The 18290-nt window shown below is 41.3% G+C and overlaps 1 long non-coding RNA gene across 6 annotated transcripts; it reads right to left on the reverse strand.

Annotated features, from left to right (window-relative positions):
- Positions 1-14859: 14859 nt before the first annotated feature.
- LOC110629628 lies at positions 14860-17911 on the reverse strand. Of its 6 annotated transcripts, none has more exons than XR_002490254.2 (3): positions 17549-17860; positions 16968-17106; positions 14860-15130 (listed from the first exon to the last, which is right to left on the reverse strand). It is a non-coding gene; the product is annotated as an uncharacterized LOC110629628 (long non-coding RNA). The 6 variants fall into 6 exon arrangements; XR_002490252.2 differs by having other exon boundaries at positions 14860-15124; positions 17549-17857; XR_002490251.2 differs by lacking the exon at positions 14860-15130 and adding an exon at positions 15245-15746.
- Positions 17912-18290: the final 379 nt, after the last annotated feature.

An 18290-nucleotide genomic window follows, 5' to 3' on the forward strand; every position in this document is an offset into this window, starting at 1 on the left:
TTCGGCGGCACCTTCGGCGGCCGAAACTCCCAGACAGAGGCGAAACTCATGCATGTTCGGCGGCACCTTCGGCGGCCGAAAGTGCCAGACAGAGACGAAAGTCTCCTTTCGGGGGCAACTTCGGCAGCCGAAAGGCCTGCCTCCCCAGCCATGTTCGGCGGCCGAAAGTGCCTTCGGCTGCCGAACCTGGTTTCTGCCAAAGGGCAGAAACTTGGCTCCTTTGTGCACATTTGCCTCCCAACTCTCAAATCATGCACAAACTTGTTCTAAAACATGCATACATATCATACATTACACCTAGGGGTCTCAAACTAGCATATACCCCAACTACAACACTTCAAACACACAAAAAATCAACATACATTGCATCAAAACTTCAAAACCCATAAACTCATCAACAAGCCTAAACATGCATCTCTACCCATAAAACAACTTAATGCTTGTTTAAAGCACAAAACAAGGGTGGATCCGAGCTTACCTCTTGAAGAAACGAGAGGAAAGGCGGTCCTAGCTTGGAGATGGAGAGATTGAGCTCTTTGAACCTCCAAGTACCCAAAACTTGCTCTTTACTCACAGATCTTCAAAATAGAAGTTAAAACCCGTGAAAATCATGGAAGATCTAAGGAAAACACTCAAGATCGAGGGAGGGGTGGCGGAGACTCACCTTGGCCGACAACGGGGGAGAAAAAGCTCGCCCGTGCGGACTTAAGGGACCCTTTTATAGGTGGCTGGCCAGGCCACGTTCGGGGGCCGAAAGTGCCTCCGCATGCATGCCATGTTCGGCGGCCGAACTTGACTTTCGGCGGCCGAACTTGACTTTCGGCGGCCGAACTTGACTTTCGGCGGCCGAACCTGGACTTCCCTCACTTATGCTTTCGGGGGCCTAACGTGCCTCCAAAACGAATGCCTGTTCGGCGGCCGAACTTGACTTTCGGCGGCCGAACCTGGGTTTTCCTCCAAAGACTTTTCATGCAAAAACTCATTAAATTTTCATACTTAAAACCATGAAATACCTTAAAACATTTTATGAAAACATGTTTCTACCCTACTAGAGGCTTCCGACATCCGAGATTCCACCGGACGGTAGGAATTCCGATACCGGAGTCTAACCGGGTATTACATTCTCCCCCCCTTAAGAACATTCGTCCCCGAATGTTCCTCAACTAGCACACATAGCATGGCATAAAACATAACATACATACAACGCACATCAACACATAGGGATCTAACCTTAAAAGAGATGAGGGTACTGCTGGAGCATGGACTCCTGTGTCTCCCAAGTGCATTCTTCCAAGTTGTGGTGGTTCCACAGTACTTTCACCATCGGAATTTCCTTGTTTCTTAACTTTCTGATCTGGGTGTCTATGATCCGTACTGGCTGTTCAACATAGGTGAGATCCTCTTGGACCTCCACATCAGGCTCACTAAGAACCTTGCTCGGATCTGACACAAACTTCCTCAACATTGAAACATGGAAAACCGGATGGATTCTTTCCATTGAAGCAGGCAAATCCAGCTTGTACGACACATTCCCAATCTTTTGCAAGATTTCAAAGGGTCCGATGTATCGTGGGGCTAGTTTACCTTTCTTCCCAAAGCGAACCACTCCCTTCATAGGAGACACCTTGAGCAATACCAGATCCCCCTCCTGAAACTCTAACTGTCTTCTGCGGATGTCTGCATAGCTCTTCTGTCTGCTGGCAGCAGTCTTGATTCTCTCTCTGATTATGGGTACCACCCTGCTGGTGATCTCTACTAGCTCAGGCCCTGCCAGGGCCTTTTCTCCAACTTCCTCCCAGCAAACAGGTGATCTGCACTTCCTTCCGTACAAAGCTTCATATGGAGCCATCCCGATGCTAGCATGATGGCTGTTGTTGTAGGCAAACTCCACCAAAGGTAGATGCTGCCTCCAAGAACCGCCAAAGTCCAGCACGCACATTCTGAGCATATCTTCGATAGTCTGGATGGTCCTTTCTGACTGTCCATCAGTCTGGGGGTGGAAGGCAGTACTGAAATCCAACCTAGTACCCATGGCGTTCTGCAGACTCCGCCAAAACCTGGAGGTGAACTGGGGCCCTCTATCAGACACTATCGAAACAGGAACCCCATGCAGCCTGACGATCTCATCTACATACACCTGCGCCAACTTGTCCACAGAATAGCCACTCCTGACAGGAATGAAGTGAGCAGATTTGGTGAGTCTGTCCACAATCACCCATATGGAGTCCACTCTGTTGGACGCCGCCGGTAACCCCACTACAAAGTCCATAGCTATATTTTCCCATTCCCATTCTGGAATAGGTAGCGGGTTAAGCATTCCAGCCGGCTTCTGATGTTCCAGCTTCACCCTCTGACACACTTCGCAGGCTGACACGAACTGTGCCACTTCTTTCTTCATAGCTGGCCACCAATAAACCTTCTTTAGATCTTGATACATCTTGGTGGCTCCGGGGTGAATGCTGTATCTTGCATTATGAGCCTCCCTCATAATGTCTCCTTTTAGCCCTATGTCATCTGGTACACATAGTCTGCTCCCATAGCGGAGGATCCCTTTGCTGTCGAATCTGAACTCACTGTCATTGCCTGACTGGACAGTCCTGGCAATCTTCACTAACTCCGGGTCCTCATGCTGTTTCTGAGCCACCTGCTCCACAAACACGGGTGCGACTCTCATCTGGGCCACCAGGGCACCTGTACCAGACAACTCCATCTGTAGACCTTCCTCAATGAGCTTATAGAGCTCCTTCACCACTGGCCTCCTCTCTGCCGATATGTGGGATAAACTGCCTAGTGACTTCCGGCTTAGGGCGTCTGCCACGACATTCGCCTTACCCGGATGATACTGAATCTTGCAATCATAGTCACTCAGCAGCTCTACCCATCTCCTCTGCCTCAGATTCAGATCCCTCTGACTCAAGATGTACTGCAGGCTTTTATGATCTGTGAAGATCTCACATTTAACCCCATAGAGGTAGTGCCTCCACATCTTGAGTGCAAAGATTACTGCTGCCATCTCCAAGTCATGTGTGGGGTAATTCAACTCATGCTTCTTCAGCTGCCTAGAAGCATAAGCGATCACCCTCTCATTCTGCATCAGTACACAACCCAGTCCCACACGGGACGCATCACAAAAGACTGTAAAGTCCTCATCACTAGATGGCAGAGCTAAAACTGGTGCTGAAGTCAACCTTTTCTTAAGCTCTTCAAAACTTTCTTCGCACTGGTCGGTCCACAGAAATTTCTGATTCTTCCTGGTTAACCTGGTCAGAGGAGCTGCTATCTTTGAGAAGTCCTGAACGAACCTCCTGTAGTAACCTGCCAAACCCAAGAAACTTCTAATCTCTGTCACTGAAGTGGGTCTAGGCCAGTTAGCCACAGTTTCTGTCTTCTTGGGGTCCACCTCAATCCCATTCTCTGACACTACATGCCCCAAGAACGAAATGCTCCTCAGCCAGAACTCACATTTTGAGAACTTGGCATACAAGCCATGTTCCCTCAAAGTCTGCAAGACCAACCGCAGATGATGGGCATGCTCCTCTGCATTCCTGGAATACACCAAGATATCATCTATGAAGACAATAACGAAGTGATCCAGGTACTGGCTAAACACTCTGTTCATGAGATCCATGAATGCTGCAGGGGCGTTGGTTAACCCGAACGGCATTACAAGGAACTCAAAATGCCCATATCTGGTCCTGAAGGCTGTCTTCGGCACGTCCTCCTCCCTTATCCTTAACTGATGGTACCCCGATCTCAAATCTATTTTGGAGAAACAACCTGCTCCGGCTAGCTGGTCGAATAGATCATCGATCCTTGGCAATGGGTACTTGTTCTTGGTAGTGACTTTGTTCAACTGTCTGTAGTCGATACAAAGTCTAAGGGATCCATCCTTCTTTCTTACGAATAAAACTGGTGCACCCCAAGGTGAAGTGCTCGATCGGATGAAGCCCTTTTCTACCAACTCTTGCAACTGTTCTTTCAATTCTTTCAACTCAGCTGGGGCCATCCTGTAGGGAGGGATAGAGATCGGTCTAGTTCCAGGCACCAACTCTATCTCGAACTCTATCTCCCTAGCAGGTGGTAAACCTGGAAGCTCATCCGGAAAAACATCCTGAAACTCTCTGACAACTGGCACTGAGGCCGGCTCCCTGACCTGACTATCTAGCTCTCTCACATGAACTAAGTACCCCTGACATCCCTTCCTAAGCAACCTACGAGCCTGAAGAGCTGATATCAGACCTCTAGGTGTGCCCCTCTTGTCTCCTCTGAAGACGACCTCTGACCCGTTCTGATCTCTGAACCTGACTACCTTGTCCCTGCAGTCCAAAGTAGCACCATGGGTAGATAGCCAATCCATCCCTAGAATGACGTCAAAGTCTGTCAAATCTAGAACCACAAGGTCGGCGGAGAGGCATCTTCCCTCAATAAAAACTGGACTGTACTGGCAGACTGACACTGCCACTGACGGGTCACACTTGGGTCCACTGACCCATAGGGGACACTCTAACCTAGAGACTATCAGACCCAACCTCTCAACGGCTCTCGGAGCAATAAATGAATGAGATGCACCTGGGTCCATTAATGCATACACATCAGAACACCCAATGACGAGATTACCTGACACCACGGTGTTGGATGTGTTAGCCTTCTGCTGTGTCATGGTGAAGATCCTGGCTGGAGCTGATGGACCTTCACCTCGGGAACCAGAAGAAGAGGCTGCCCCTCTCCCTCTACCTCTGCCACTGCCCTGAGTTGTGGCTGGAGCTGCTGACTGTGCCACACTACCGGAGGCTGTCTGCTGGGGCTGGCTCATAAAAGGTGCTCTAGGACAATCCCGAGCCATATGTCCCTCCTGTCCACATCTGAAACATGTATTAGTCCCAGCTCGACACACTCCCCTGTGCGGTCTTCCACATCTCTGACATTCTGTACCATCTGAGCCTGAGCTCGAGCCACCGCCAAATCCCAGACCGGATTTCAACTTGTTCCAAAACTTATTTTTCTTCGGCTTCCTGGTGGTGTTATCCCACCTCTTCTTTCCTGAGTTCTGAGAAGAGAAACCTGGTCCTCCTCTGCCTGGGGTCTTAACCCCTGAAGACTGGGTCACTGACTGCTTCACTGACCCCTCAACTATAGCACTTGCCTCCATTCTTCGAGCCATATCCACCACAGTGTGGAAACTTTCTCTCTCAGCTGACTGAATCAGTGAGGAGTACCTGGAATGCAGCTTCATAACATACCTCTTGGCTTTCTTCGTATCTGTATCTAGAGCTTGCCCTGAAAAAGGCAATAGCTCCAAGAATTTATCCGTGAACTCCTCTACACCCATGTGCTCTGACTGCCTCAGCTGCTCAAACTCAATCATCTTCAGTTCTCTGGAACTGTCTGGAAAAGCCCATCCGGCGAACTCATTCGCAAATTCCTCCCATGTCATACCGTCTAGTCTCGGGTCCACATAACACTTGAACCATTCCCGTGCCTTCTTGCACTTTAAAGTGAACCCTGCCATCTGAATGGCCCTGCTGTCACTTGCCCCTAGCTCATCAGTTATTGTCTTCACCACTCTCAGATACTCAAAGGGGTCATCCCCTGACTTGTATTTGGGAGCATCTAGCTTGAGGTAATCTGTCATCTTTACCTTGCTCCCATCAGCTGAGCTAGGTCTAGGAGGTTGAGTAACTGGGGCTGCTGGTTCTGTAGGTGGTGGAGGTGGAGGTGCAGCATTCCCCGAGGTGGGGTTTGCCGGGTTTGGATAGAAGGGTGAGGGTGGATAAGCTGGGTACTGTGTGTAAGGTGGATAGAAAGGTGAAGGTGGATAAGACATGTAGGTAGGGTAGGGGTTAAAGCTGGAGTAATCCGATGTACCTCCCATCGGATACCCTGAACCCTGTGGGAAGGGTGGATAATGGGGTGGAAAACCATACCCCGAGGCCTGAACGCCTCCCTGAGACTCCCCTGTCCCTTCTTCCTCCATGCTCACATCCAGGTTCCCATCCCTCCTCTGATCCTCTCCTGTAACTTCCCTCACATCTGAAGAACTTCCTCCTCTATCTGTCCCCCTTCTGCTAGCATCAAAAGACCTTCTAGGGTCCCTTGACACTCTATCTCTGTTGGCTCTACAAGACATTGCCCTAGGCAATGTGGGAGGACGAGCGCTCGTGCCCTCATCCTCAGGTGGCACTCCAGTCAATCTTGCAGATCGACGAGTTCCTCTCATCCTGTTTCTGAAAAACAGTACACATCATACAAACATTAGCATCATATGGTTCATGTGGGCACACATGAACCCTCATCACATATACATCATTCATGTCATAGCATCTCATTAATGCACATGCGTAAAGTCATGGCATTTCACATCATCATGCAAGACAGGACTCAACATCCTATCCTAGTGGACATGACCTTCCTATCGTGCTTGACCTTCTATAACATCTATGAGCCCGACACGCTAGGTCCGATCCTATGAACCTAGGGCTCTGATACCATTCTGTAACGACCCGAAAATCGGACCGCTACCGGCGCTAGGATCCAGATCGGCTTAAGGCCGCCGGGACCCGTAGCAAGCCTGACATATAACCTGTAAACCTGTATAATCCCATACATGATCAACAACATGCATAAAAATTTAAACTTTTCTTTCAAATATCCAACTCAACCTGAACATACATGTACAAAGTCATGATCATAGTCATGATCCCTATGTGGGATCTCATCAATGCCCCAACGGGCGATACAACATGAGATGAGTTGGCTTTCATGAACATTATAAAACATTTCTATAGATCATGTATCAAAAGGGATTACAATACTCATAGGGTCAAGCACATCTATAACCTCAATATATCTCATTACATACACTGTAAACTCTTACATTACATCATAGTACATTTCTCATGTCCACAATCTAACTATTACACAAACATGCTTCAAAACTCTGGCTAACCTCCTGATCTACCCTGTACCTGCACATCTGGGGTTAGGGGAGAGGGGTGAGCTACAAAGCCCAGTGAGCAGAATAGTGAAATCATGTATTAAAAGTTCATGCCATTATGTAATGCAACACATCACAACAAATCACATCTCGGATGGTATTGTCACCTATAGTCCTCTACATAGTCCAACTGTGCCGGGACGTAGAATGGGTACAACCGGTCTTTCTCTTAACATAACATATCATACAGTCCAACTGTGCCAGGGACGTAGAATGGGTACAACCTGGACTTCCATACCATATCATGCCATAACATCATCATATCATATGAGGACTAAATGATCATCCAATGACCAATCCACATCAACATCATAAATGCAATGCAACATATTCGTGAATACTAATGCAAACAACCTACTATATCTCATGGCATTCATGATGCATGGATCATGCTCAAAATTCATACTTCATTTATTTTAAAACTTTAAGGTTTATTCCACTCACCTCTGGCTAGCTCTGACAAACTCTGTAGCAGCTGGCTCACTGCTGGGGTCATCGGTTCCTCGGGTCCGAACCTACACAGGTGGACTCCAATGAGGGACCAAACATACATAAACATAACTCTAACATACTCCCCAAAAACCCCCTAAAGCATCATAGAACAATCACATAAAAACATGCAAGAAATGGCTGGACAGGGCATTTTCGGCGGCAGGTTCGGCGGCCGAAAGTCCCTCCAGAGCCGAAAGTCAGGCAGGTTCGGCGGCACCTTCGGCGGCCGAAACTCCCAGACAGAGCCGAAACTCATGCATGTTCGGCGGCACCTTCGGCGGCCGAAAGTGCCAGACAGAGACGAAAGTCTCCTTTCGGGGGCAACTTCGGCAGCCGAAAGGCCTGCCTCCCCAGCCATGTTCGGCGGCCGAAAGTGCCTTCGGCTGCCGAACCTGGTTTCTGCCAAAGGGCAGAAACTTGGCTCCTTTGTGCACATTTGCCTCCCAACTCTCAAATCATGCACAAACTTGTTCTAAAACATGCATACATATCATACATTACACCTAGGGGTCTCAAACTAGCATATACCCCAACTACAACACTTCAAACACACAAAAAAATCAACATACATTGCATCAAAACTTCAAAACCCATAAACTCATCAACAAGCCTAAACATGCATCTCTACCCATAAAACAACTTAATGCTTGTTTAAAGCACAAAACAAGGGTGGATCCGAGCTTACCTCTTGAAGAAACGAGAGGAAAGGCGGTCCTAGCTTGGAGATGGAGAGATTGAGCTCTTTGAACCTCCAAGTACCCAAAACTTGCTCTTTACTCACAGATCTTCAAAATAGAAGTTAAAACCCGTGAAAATCATGGAAGATCTAAGGAAAACACTCAAGATCGAGGGAGGGGTGGCGGAGACTCACCTTGGCCGACAACGGGGGAGAAAAAGCTCGCCCGTGCGGACCTAAGGGACCCTTTTATAGGTGGCTGGCCAGGCCACGTTCGGGGGCCGAAAGTGCCTCCGCATGCATGCCATGTTCGGCGGCCGAACTTGACTTTCGGCGGCCGAACCTGGACTTCCCTCACTTATGCTTTCGGGGGCCTAACGTGCCTCCAAAACGCATGCTTGTTCGGCGGCCGAACTTGACTTTCGGCGGCCGAACCTGGGTTTTCCTCCAAAGACTTTTCATGCAAAAACTCATTAAATTTTCATACTTAAAACCATGAAATACCTTAAAACATTTTATGAAAACATGTTTCTACCCTACTAGAGGCTTCCGACATCCGAGATTCCACCGGACGGTAGGAATTCCGATACCGGAGTCTAACCGGGTATTACAGGTTCGGCCGCCGAACATTGCATGGATGCGGAGGCACATTCGGCCCCCGAACGTGGCCTGGCCAGCCACCTATAAAAGGGGCACTTAGCCGAAATGGGCGAGCTTTCTCCCATTTTCGGCCACAGTGAGCTTCCGACCTTCCCTTTGCAAATCTTGTGTTCTTCCTCCAAATCTCTTCCATTTTTCTTGAGTTTTAAACTCACATTGCAAGTTTTGAGCTTTTGAAACAAGTTTTGGAGCTTTGGGAACTCAGGAGCTCATTTTCGTGGATCTCTAAGTTTAGGTCGTCTTCCTCTCGATCTTCAAGAGGTAAGAGCCGATCTTAAGCTCCTTATGTGTTTTAAATAAGCTTTATGCAAGATCTATGAGTAGAAATGCATGTTAGGGCATATGTTGAGTTTATGGGTTTATATTGATGTTTTGAACAATGTGGCTTGTTTGAGTATGTTGGAAGTGTTGTAGATGGGGTATATGATAGTTTGAGACCCCTAGGTGTAATGTATGTGAAGTATGCATGTTGTAGAGCAAGATTATGCATGATTAGAGGTTTTGGGAGGCAAGAGGTTCGTTTGAACCAAGTTTCTGCCCTTCTGGCAGAAACCAGGTTCGGCAGCCGAAGGGAGTTTCGGCCGCCGAACCCCCTTTGTGGAGGCAGCATTCGGCTGCCGAAGTTGCCCCCGAAAAGAGACTTTCGTCTTTGTCTGGGACTTTCGGCCGCCGAAGGTGCCGCCGAAAGTGCCCTGTTCAGCCATTTCATGCATATTTCTATGTGATGTTTTCCTGATGTTTTAGGGGGTTTTTGGGGGAGTTTATTAGAGTTATGTTTATGTATGATTGGTCCCTCATTGGAGTCCACCTGTGTAGGTTCGGACCCGAGGAACCGAGGACCTCAGCAGTGAGATAGCTGCTTCGGAGTCTGTAGAGCTTCAGCCAGAGGTGAGTGGAATGAACCTTAAGTTTTTAAATAAATGAAATATAACTTTTTGGAGCATGTTCATGCATCATATATGCCATGTGATATTTTAGGTTGTTTGCATTAGTATTCACGAATATGTTGCATTGCATAATATGATGTGGATGCGGATTGGCTATTGGATGATCCTCTAGTCCTCCTATGGTATGATATGATGATGATACGGTATGGATTGCCAGTGAGGCCCATTCTACGCCCCTGGACTATGTTAAGAGAAAGACCAGTGAGGCCCATTCTACGCCCCTGGCATATTGGAATGTTATGTTATGTTATGTATGTAAGAGAAAGACCAGTGAGGCCCATTCTACGCCCCTGGCACGATTGGACTATGTTGAGGACTATAGGTGACAATACCATCCTTATGTGATATGTTTGTGATGTGTTGCATTTCATGGAAGCATGAAATATTTAATATATGTTTTCTCTATTCTGCTCACTGGGCTTTATAGCTCACCCCTCTCCCCTAACCCCAGATGTGCAGGTGCAGGTGCAGGGTAGATCAGGAGGTTAGCCAGAGTATGGAAGATATGTTTATGTAATAGTTAGATTGTGGACATGACAATTGTATTATGATGTAATGTAAAAGTGTTTTAAGTTATGTTATGTCATTTGAATATTGAGGATAGAGTTGTGCTTGACCAATACAGATTGTTAATCCCACTTGTATGTACATGGTCTTTATGATATGAGATATGAGGTTATGTTTCAGCCAAGCTTATATATGATGAGATACCCCATTGGAGCATTTTGATGAGGGCTCCAGTGGAGGTTTATGTTATGTTTATGTTTATGTACAGGTTGAGCTTGGTTGTTATATGAGAAGGTTTACAGGTTTATGAGTATTGTTGATCATGTATGGGATTAAACAGGATTACAGGTTATGTCAGGCTTGCTACGGTTCCCGGCGGCCTTATGCCGATCTGGATCCTAGCGCCGGTAGCGATCCGATTTTCGGGTCGTTACATGGGGTCTTAGGACCTGAAGACTGTGCCACCTGCTGTTTCATTGAACTCTGTATAATGGCACTAGCCTCCATCTTCCGTGCTATGTCCACCACTGTGTGGAAACTCTCCCTCTCGGCTGCTAGGATCAAGGAGGAATACCTGGGATGAAGCTTCATAGTATACCTCCTAGCCTTTTTCTTATCAGAATCATAGGCTGGTCCTGCACACCGCAGCAACTCCATAAACCTGTCAGTGTACTCATCTACACTCATATCATCTGTCTGCCTGAGCTGCTAAAACTCTATCATTTTTAACTCTCTGGAGCTATCTGGGAACGCCCAACCAGCAAACTCATTTGCAAACTCCTCCCATGACATGTCATCCAATCTAGGGTCCACATAATTGCTAAACCACTCATTTGCCTTCTTACATTTTAAAGTGAACCCTGCCATCTGAATGGCTCTAGTATCATCCGCCCCTAGCTCATCTGCTATCATTTTCACAACTTTGATGTACTCAAACGGATCATCTCCTGTTTGGTACTTAGGAGCATCTAGCTTTAGGTAATCAGTCATCTTTACCTTGCTCCTCTCAAATGGGCCAGGTTGTGGTGTTTGGATAACTGGGGCTACTGGTTCTACCACTGATGGTGGTGGTGGAGGTGCAGAACTCTCTGGTGTAGGGTGTGCTGGACTGGGATAGTAAGGTGAAGGTGGATACATGGGATATGGTGGATATGGTGAGTAAAAAGGTGTATAAGGCATATATGTGGGATATGGGTGGAAACTAGGATAATCTGATGTGCCTCCCATCGAATATCCTGGGCCCGGTGGAAAGGGCTGATAGTGGGGTGGATAACCATACCCCGAGGCCTAACCGCCTCCCTGTGATGATCCCACATCCTCCTCTGTGGTGCCAACACCTAACCCTCCATCCCTTCTTGGATCAACATCCATCTCTTCCTTTGTATCACTAGATCTTCTACCCTGTTCTGTTCCTCTTCTGCTTTCATCAAAAGACCTTCTAGGGTCCCTTGATGTTCTTTCTCTTCTTGCCCTTTGAGCCATAGCTCTTGACAAAGTAGGGGGACGACCTTCCATACCCTCATTCTCTGGCGGAGCTCCAGTCAATCTAGCTGATCGACGAGTTCCTCTCATCTTGCCTTCTGAAAACATAACATACACATAAACATTAACATCATATGATCCATGTGGAAACACATGAACCCTCATCACATAACATATCATATCATAAAATACACATGGATAAAATCATGGCATTACATGTCATCATCAAGACAGGACTCAACATCCTATCCTAGTGGACATGATCTTCCTATTGTGCTTGCCCTCTATCGGCACTAGGATCCAGATCGGCTTAAGGCCGCCCGGACCCGTAGCAAGCCTACTGAATGAGGCCCTATGCTCTGATACCAATCTGTAACAGCTCGGAAATCGAACTGCTACCGGCAATAGGATCCAGATCGGCTTAAGGCCGCTCGGACCCGTAGCAAGCCTACTGAGAACCTTGTGTACCTGATAAATCCCATACATGATCATACATGTCCATAAAATCTTCTTCTTCTTCTTAATAAGAGTAATCCAATCACATTAAACCTCAGGGACTAAAAAGTAATTTTCCCAAATAATTTTGATAAGAGTAGTCCAATCAGTCATGATCTCCATTGCCAAACTCCAAAAGCAAAAAGTTATTTTAGCTTATGTTTTACCCATTAATACTTGTTCGTAAATATCTTACTATTATTTATTTACTAGGAAAGGGCACTAATTAAAAGTTTACACAGTTCAAATTGGAAATTAAAGAATTAATCATAAGAAAGCCTTTTATAACATTGAAGTTTTGCACAAAAATCAATCATTTTAACAGGACCTTAATATATCACTCTAATGAGTGCGTATTTTGTTTTAGCCCATAAGTATAAATATTACGGTCATCACTAACAAGCGCATGTAACAGTGAGAAGTGAAGGTTGAGAATAAATATGAGTGATGAAAAATGAAGATGAGTGATGAGGATGGCGAGTGTTGATGCTTTAATGGGCACTGATTACTACTAGTGCAATGAGGATTAACGAGAACAATATGTATTAATCGATGTTGCAAGAATAGAAGGTGGGTGGAGAATGGAAGGTAAAATAAGACTGCTACTATGGTTCAAAGCAAAACCACTAACATTTCAAGAATTTAATTTGATTTGATGGATTTTTGGAAAATCATAAAAAAAAGTTGAACCAAAATATTATTGATGATGTGAGAGAAATTTCAATTTAAAAATAAATATCATATGCCTATTATTTATGAATGAATTCTATCTCTATGCTAAAAAAACAAAAAACAAAAACCGGTTATAAAATAAATGCGAAGGACGAGTGCAGCATTCACTGCGCACCTCCGACGCTTGACTCTTCCCTCCTATTGCCGGCACCTCTCTCTCCATGTTGAATTTGATCAAAAGAGTTCATATTAGTTTTTATTTTTGTAATAAATTGAAGTTGTAATTATTTTTTATGGACGATTCGTGGAAAAAATATTATTATATTAAGATTTATATTTACTATCGTTGAACTTTTTACTATATTAATATTAAATTGGTTAAATTGATTGATAAATAGCATTGGATTTATTAAATTAATGGATAATTAGAATTGAATTTATTACATTAGAATTGAATTACTATAGAAATTCTTAAATTTATATTGAATGAGTGTAAAATTCATTAAACTGATGGATTAGTGTTAGATTTATTAATTAGTATTGGGTTTGTTAAATTTGTGTATAATTAGAGTCGTGTTTGTTTAATCAAGAATTGAATTAGTGTAGAAAATTGTTACATCAAGAATATAAAATTTATTAAATGGATGGTAATTAGTGTTTAAAATTGTTACATCAAGAATATAAAATTTGTTAAATGGATGGTAATTAGTGTTTGATTTGTTAAATTGATGTATAATTAGAGTTGAATTTGTTAAATTAGAATTGAATTAGTATAGAAATTATCAAATTGATGTTGAATGAGTGTAAAATTTATTAAATTAATGGGTAATTAATGTTGAATTTGTTAAATTGGTGTATAATTAGAGTTGAATTTATTTAATTAGAATTGAATTAGTGTAGAAATTGTTATATTGATGTTAAATAAATATAAAATTTATTAAATTGATGGATAATTAGTATTGAGTTTGTTAAATTGATGTGTAATCAGTGTTTGATTTGTTAAATTGGTGTATTTTAGAATTGAATTTATTTAATCAGAATTAAATTAGTTTAGAAATTATTAAATTAATGTTGAATAAGTGTAAAATTTATTAAACTGATGTTGGATTTATTAATTAGTACTAGGTTTGTTAAATTGATGGATAATTAATGTTTGATTTGTTAAAATTGATATATAATTAGAATTGAATAAATGTAGAAATTGTTAAATTGATATTGAATTATTGTTAGATTTTTTAAAATTATATTGAATTAGTGTTAAAATTAATTTAGACATGATGTGTTGGGATTTATTAAATTGATACAGAATGAATGTTAGGTTGGTTGAATTCATTTTATTAGTGTTGTGTATGTTAAATTATTATATAATTAGTATGGGATAGTGTTATCACGGAATGGAAATCAAATTGATATAATAATTATTTATATTTTAATATATAATTTTTATTATTTTAAAATATATTTATTATGTCAATAAATCGTACACTATAAAATTCTTTTGAAATAGCGATTACATTATTCGCTAATTTTTTAGTGATCAAATTCATTTTGATCACTATTTAATGACAAAAAATTAATTGCAAATCAAATGCTTAAAAATAAATTTTCAATTATCATTACAATTTGATAGCTAAATTATAATTAATTAATCACTAGATCTATCTAAAGCTAAATTATCTCTTTTTTTCTATTGTATTTCTAAATCTGTTGTAATAACATGTATAGCATATATTTCAATCCACAGTTCTGCAATCTAAAATATCAAAACATACTAATATAGTTTGATATTAAAAACTATAAATACGAAAAGTACATAATCATTTGAAATTGTGTCAAGATCATTCAAGCGTTAAAGTAGTTTAAAAAGTAAAACAATTAAATAACATATTCATATCATAAAACATATGAAATTGGCTAAAAGCAAATTCATTTGTGAATCATCACAGACCTATTGACTAGATGGACATTAGATGAGAAAATATGTTTTACCGTCTTCAATACCCTAGATCATCCACGCATTTCAGCTATCATGCGATTTTGATCCTTCACAATTTTATGCAAACGGTTATACTTCTTTTCTATTTTCTTCTTTCATTCTGGTGATTAGGACGATAACACATTTGTTGATGCCCCTAATCCTATCTGAAAGAAGGCAGAAGAGACTGTCTAACCCATAAACTTGGCTTCCTTGCCACTCTCCTGTTGCTTCAATGAATAACTCATTCTCATTAAAAGTTCTTCCTCGTTCTTCCACATCTAATCCCACACACTAGCTTATATGCTGTTCTTTTAACTTCAGATAATTTTCCAATAAAATCACACAATAATAGATTAATTTGAATATGCTAATATTTTCAAGACAAGACAATCATAATATATGCAAGATACCATAATTATAATACCTTTAAGATATCATAATACAATATAGATTTCTTAAGTAGAAGGGCTATCTCTTAATAAGTATCAAATGAATATTTAATAAAGTAACAACAATTACCTGAAATGTCAATATACAATAATTAGATTGAAGGATCATCATCTAAAATCCTAAGAGTAGGCGCTCAAGTCTAATTGAGCAGACCAAATCACAAAGTGCATTATTTTATATCCCTAAAATGCTACTGCAAGTACTAATCAAATGCATATAAACCAAAATTGATCATATAACCCGATAATCACAAAATAATATCAAATAAATAAGTTTGATTGCTTTAAAAGATAACTTATTTATATAGAAACTTACATAAACAATTTCAGCTCGTTCATTAACAACGCGTCCTTAAGCCTATTATACATCCAATGTCGATTGGCATTCATTTTCCTATACAAGATATCTATATTAAAGTAAGATACCATGTGTTAATTCTAAAAAAAAAAGGAAAAAAGAAATTAAAGAAATGAAATAATAAAACATCAATGCATAAAATGTATTTTATATCAAATACAGTTAAATAACCATGTGTTACAACAACAAATTGGATTGTTGAGGTGATGAATATAAAAATTGAAACACAAGAAGCAGTTGTACCAAAACAAAACTCATTTAGGATTCCTGTGCTCCTTTCACAGTCATGGAATAAATCATGCCCCACTATTAAGAACACAAGACAAGGAATATCAAGGAAAAGAGTTGATGGGTTGGCAGTGACATCTAAATTTTGGCTACACCCTCCATTAGGCCTCCATTAGGCCACGATTGACTGTGGCAAAATCTGTGAACTCCTGGAGTGATATGAACCCATCACCATCAGTATCATTTTTAAAAAAGTGAGCAAGTTCGTGTGTAATGCCAGTAATTGAAATCGAAGTCATAGTGTAGGGAATAGGATTGAATCACCTTAAAATTCTCAACTGATTTTGGTCCCAATGCTATTAGTTAAAATTGGAGCAGTTATTCAAACAAATTTGTGATAAAAATTTAGTAAAATCATGAGGGCAAATTGAATCCAAAATGTCTCCAATTAGCAGCCTCCACCACACAAGTATACTCACTCCAGATGAATGATGCCAGAATTTTTAGAACCATGAAAATTTTGCCTTGCACTTGGATGTCCATAAACCACTACCATACAAGTATAAATCACAGTATCCGTCACCTACGCGCACGTAACACTTAAAGTAGAGAAAATTTTATTTATAATAAAAAAGTAATTTATCTCGTACATAACTTTTTATGTCATTAATAAAGAAAAAGAGATGATAACATATTAATGATCCCGTCTCTGGCTTGTACGACGATTGACAGAAACTGAGAAAAAGTTCCAGAATAAGAAAGACGAGAAATCAGACATCACAAACATTAGTAAGCTTATCTTGTGGGTGGTGTTCCCAGCATAACCTCTTATATCAATAATAGAACAAGGAAATGGGAATACTGGACATTCACTTCAGGAATTACTAAACTAGACCAATTAATCAATTATGCCCTATTACACAGTTACAAATAAAAACAGTATTTCTTCAAAGATAACAAGGATACCAGTTAAGCAAATGCGGATGTTTGTGTAAATACACATTGAAATTGAGTCAAAGAAGTTTGCACCTTAAGTTCTTAGTGGCACTATCTGAAGCAAAAATAGATCCTCAGCTAACTGTGACAATATTCCAGCTACAAAAGCATCCCCAACACCCGTACTGTCCACTGCATCCACCTTTAGGCCCTTCACTCTTCCACTGAATTCCTGTCATGTACAACACAGTCCAAATTGGATACAAACAATCAAAAGATGGAATTATCACTATGCCAGAAAGATGTATCAAATGCTATTTTAAACAACTTCAAATTCATATATTTTGCAAAATATAACCACTGTTTTATCCTCCAAATTTATGGACCAAATCCTCTAGATTGACTCATTAGAAAGAGTGTCCCTCATCAGCCCTTGAACAAGATAACACTGGAAGCAGAGATAATTTTCCAAATTGCTATTTGATGGTAGAATTAACGAGATAATGGTCATTTCACAGTTTAACTCTCTCTAAAGACAAAACATGGTGAATTCATGAAACTCATGGTTATGTTTCTAACATGGCTCGATGAGTGGATTCATGCCAAGGATTCATAATCAATACAATAGGAAATAAAACATACTTCAAAATTATATCCATAATTCATGCTCGTACCTTAAAATTTTCCAAAACCCAGGATCTCACCAAAACTCAGGATCTTAGAGGGACTGTCGGGAGGGAGGGAAGGGCGATTTAGAGTGAGGGAGGGAAGGAAGGGCCTGTCGGGAGAGAGGGATTAGGGGCTGACGGGAGGGAGGGATTAGGGGCTGACGAGAGGGAGTGAGTGAGGGAAGAGGCTGACGAGAGGGAGTGAGTGAGGGAAGAGGCTGACGGTAGGGAGTGTGTGAAGGAGGGAAGGCGATTTAGAGTGAGGGAGAGAAGGAAGGGGCTATCGGTAGGGAGGGAGGGATTTGGGCCGTCGAAAGGGAGGGGGGTGAGGCTGGGAAGGGCGATTTGGAGAAGTTTGGATCAGTTGGATTGTAGAATTAGCGTTTATGTTTTTTCTAAATTATGTTTTTCTTTTTTAAATATGAAACTATGTTTTATTTTTTTAATTAACTTAATGTAATATATATTAATGATTTAAATTAAGTGAAATGAATAATTATATTTAATTTAATATAGATATATTAATAAATATATATATTTATAAGTAATTTAATTTAATGATACGTGTATTTAAATAAATTTAAAAAATTTTGAATTTTACTTTTCCAACTGATTTTCATTTTAAAAATATATATATATTTATAAAAAAAATTAATTTATAATTTAATTAAAAAATCTATTTAAAATTATTAAGATTTTTTATTTTAAAAAAGTATTAATTTTCAATTAAAAATTAATTATTTTTTAT

Source organism: Manihot esculenta, chromosome 13, assembly GCF_001659605.2.
Source record: "Manihot esculenta cultivar AM560-2 chromosome 13, M.esculenta_v8, whole genome shotgun sequence".
NCBI lineage: Eukaryota > Viridiplantae > Streptophyta > Magnoliopsida > Malpighiales > Euphorbiaceae > Manihot > Manihot esculenta.